Consider the following 3,871-nt stretch of genomic DNA (forward strand, 5'->3'; position numbering starts at 1 on the left):
AAAAATGATCAATTGAATCAAAGAGATGAACTTTCCAAGAGGTTTTTGGTGGTTTTCTTAAGATAAAAGATAATCCGCCTCCAATGGCTTACAAAAGGTACTTAAACATAGGTTTAGAAAGTGTAAAACGTGCATAACAAATGACCAAAAGGCCCTTGATTAATCAAAAGTTCAACCAAATAATTGAAGCACAGCGACCTCGGCACGTCGCTCCGGGAGGTCGCTCTGGGTGTTGGGAGCGACCTCAGGTCGTCGCTGCGAGACGTCGCTCCGGGTCTATTTTTGCACTCCAAAACGATGAAATGGCGAGCGACCTCATGAGGTCGCTCTGAGAGGTAGGGCACAGCGAGTTCATGGCGTCGCTCCGGTAGGGTCGTTCCCATGCACTGCTCGTCCAATGATCACCTTTATCACCTCTTTTGAGCTCTAAATGCACCCAAATGTCTCCAAGAACTCCATGTGGTACTCCAATACCTAATAAAGACTCATGTATGCAAAATGCAACCTAAACATGGCTAAATCCTAGTCTATATGATCAAAATGCACATGGGTGAATGGATAACACAATGGAAATAGTCAAGATATCAACTCCCCCAAACTTGTTCTTTTACTTGTCCACAAGTAAACTTTCTAGAACTCATAGGGAGAGAGGTTTGAAGGTGGGAGCTCATAGCTAAAAGAAACACATCTAGCACTCAATTCAACATCTAACACTCTCTTATTATACTCTAGCTTCAATAGGCCTATCTCAACTCGTTTTGCCCTTACAATCATCATCAAGCATCCACACATTCAAATCAACCTACTCTAACATTCATTAAGCATAAAACATCAGGTGAATTCTTGCAAATGGTCAATTGGTCCAAATCATTTGGTTGGGTAAGGGAAGGCTTTTTATTCAAGTGAGTCAAGAGGTTCAAGATACATGATCTTTAAGGTGGTTTACTCTCAAGACAAGTAGCCTTGACATTGCACATAATATATCTAAGAAAGGGATTAACTCATGCATACAATGCTCAATCTCCATTGTTCTACCCTTTTCCCAAACATACAAGTTACACAATCATTTTTCAATGTCAAACCCAACTCACATCTCTCACCAAAAGATCCTAAGAACATTTTTCACATAAAACTCTTTCTCTTTGAAATCTACAAGGGATTTTTTTTTCACAATTTAAAAACATTTCTTAGCTCCTAAAAACTTTGCTAGCCCTTTTTTTTTTTTTTTTTTGGGCCAAGACTTTTCATAAACTTGAACTAGATGTTTATTTATTTATCTCAATAAGACTTTTCACTTAAACACAAAGAGTCTATTCTTTTCCTTCAAACTTTTCATGCTCCCAAATCATAATCACAACACTCACCCCCCCCCCACCTATAGCTAGACAATAGAGTGCCTAATCTAGCAAGAATGAAGATCAAGCATTGTCGTTCCCGATACTCTCAACATTATGCACATGTAAGACTTTCCGAAGAAGGCCTCACTCATCAAACAATGAAAGCTTAAAAGGAGGAAAGGGTTTTGGGAGTTGTCTACCACTCGAGTTTGTCAAAAAGATTGGCGTAAAGGATGTGACAACTCAAGTGTGTATAGTCATGACTCAGTACACAAGGGACCATGAGCAAGAAGCATTAAGTTCGTTCAGTTCAAATAAGGTTGTAGTTGGCTTCAAAGATTGAGTTTCAGCAACGAATGAGATTCAGAAAGAATTTTCAAGGCTCGAAACATACAAGGCTCGAAACATACAAGGCTTTTTGAGAGATGCAATAGCTATTCGAGCGCGAGGTAGTGTTCTTTACAAGGCATTTTAAATCATTGCTCCCAATGCAAGTGAATGCAACCTATATGCTCTAGACTCTCCTAAAAATGCAAGTGATGTAATCTATATGATTTTTTTTTTAATGTAAAAAGGTATGCATGCAAGACTCAATGCAAAATCATCAAATCAAACATGATCCAATACTTGGTACCTCCCCCAAACTTAAGTTACACAGTCTTTGTGTTGTCAGGTAGAGAGAGATACCCAAAAGAAAGCTAATATGCAAAAAATGAAATGATATATACAAGGGAAAGTAATTAAGTACCTTCTACGGATAGTGAGTAGGGGTAGATGCCCCAGCATCGTCGTCGTCAGGTGGGAATGTGGTGTAGTAACCACCTAGTACTGAGCTGTAGCCTCCAAACCATGGCTGGCTCTGAACCTCGTCAATCTCGACCTCACTATCAGAAGAGGCTAGGGATGGGGACTTGTTTCCTGAGGTGGAGGGTTCAATGGGTGATGGGGAATAGACTACAGGGGCGAAATCTTGGATTTAGAAACAAGAACTAGGTGATTTGGTTGAGAATTGAGAGAGTTATGGGATTTTCTTGGTGTGGGTGAGTTTGAGAGAGTATGAGTGTTTGTGAGGGGAGGGAAAGTGAGGAAGATGAAAATCGAGGGTTGTGGGCTAGGTTAGGGGTCGTCCGGTTCGGTTTAGGTGGGAAGGGACCGGTCCAATTAAATTGAACCGGGATTAGATCGAAAATCACTTACCTGAACCGGTCGTGGAGCAACCTGAGGTAGTCGCTGTAGGACGTCGCTCCCGGCTTGTTTTTCGTAGAGGGTTGTGGGGTAGGTTTAGGGTCGTCTGGTTCGGTTTAGGTGGGAAGGGACCGGTCCAAATAAATTAAACTGGGATTAGATCGAAGATTACTTACCTGAACCGGTCGTGGAGCGACCTGGGGTAGTCGCTGTGGGACGTCGCTCTCAAATCGACATAACCCGAGCGACCTCGGGGTGTCGCTGTGGTGACCTCGCTCTGGAGCTGGAGCGACTTCGTGTCGTCGCTCTAGGATGTCGCTACAAGAGTATTTTTCGATCCCCAAAACGCTGTAAAGTCGAGCGACTTGTTACACTCGCTTTGGTAACGTCGCTCCCAGCTGGAGCGAACTTTCACCCTCGCTCTAGGTCCTCGCTCCCACGCCTGATTCTTTGCTCAAACCGGATCGATCAAGCACCTGCACACAACTTCAACTCTTTTTTTTTTCTTTTAGAAATATGATGAAAATGAAAATACTAATGCAATATGTACAAGGATATACATGAGACTTCCCCCCAAGTGAGCTTGTTTTAAGTCTCTAGCTTGACTTTGCCTCCTTTTAGATTAAGCCGAGGTAGGATCAGAAAGTGGAGTTGAAACCCCATCTTCCTCTGGTGCAGTCGCCATGTAGAGCTTAACCCTTTGCCCATTGACTGTGAAGTCTCTTCCATCNNATCAGTACTCCACAAAACTATTGCCCCATATGGCCTAACCTCCTTGACCTTGAAAGGACCGGACTACCTTGACTTAAGCTTTCCTGGAAATAACTCCAGCCTAGAGTTGTAAAAAAGAACTTGATCTCCTTCTTTAAACTCTCTCTTCAGGATATTCTTGTCATGGAAAACTTTAGTCTTCTCCTTGTAGATCCTTGACTTTTCAAAAGCATCCATTCTTATCTCATCAAGCTCATGTATCTGTAGAAGCCTTTTCTCCTTGGCCCTCTTGATGTCAAAGTTCAGCAACTTTACTGCCTATAGTGTCTTGTACTCAAGCTCCACTGGTAGATGGCAAGCTTTCCCGTACACTAGGTTGAAAGGTGTGGTCCCCAGAGGTGTCTTGTAAGCTGTCCTATAAGCCCAAAGCGCATCATCAAGCTTAATGGACCAATCCTTCCTTGTAATCTCCACAATCTTCTCCAAAATGGACTTGATCTCTCTGTTAGAAATCTCAACTTGACCACTTGTTTGAGGATGGTAAGGAGTTGCTACCTTGTGCTTTACACCGTTCTTCTTAAGAAGTCCCTCAAGTAGTTTGTTGATTAAATGAAAGCCTCCATCACTGATCACAACTC

Source organism: Brassica oleracea, chromosome C7, assembly GCF_000695525.1.
Source record: "Brassica oleracea var. oleracea cultivar TO1000 chromosome C7, BOL, whole genome shotgun sequence".
Taxonomy (NCBI): Eukaryota; Viridiplantae; Streptophyta; class Magnoliopsida; order Brassicales; family Brassicaceae; genus Brassica; species Brassica oleracea.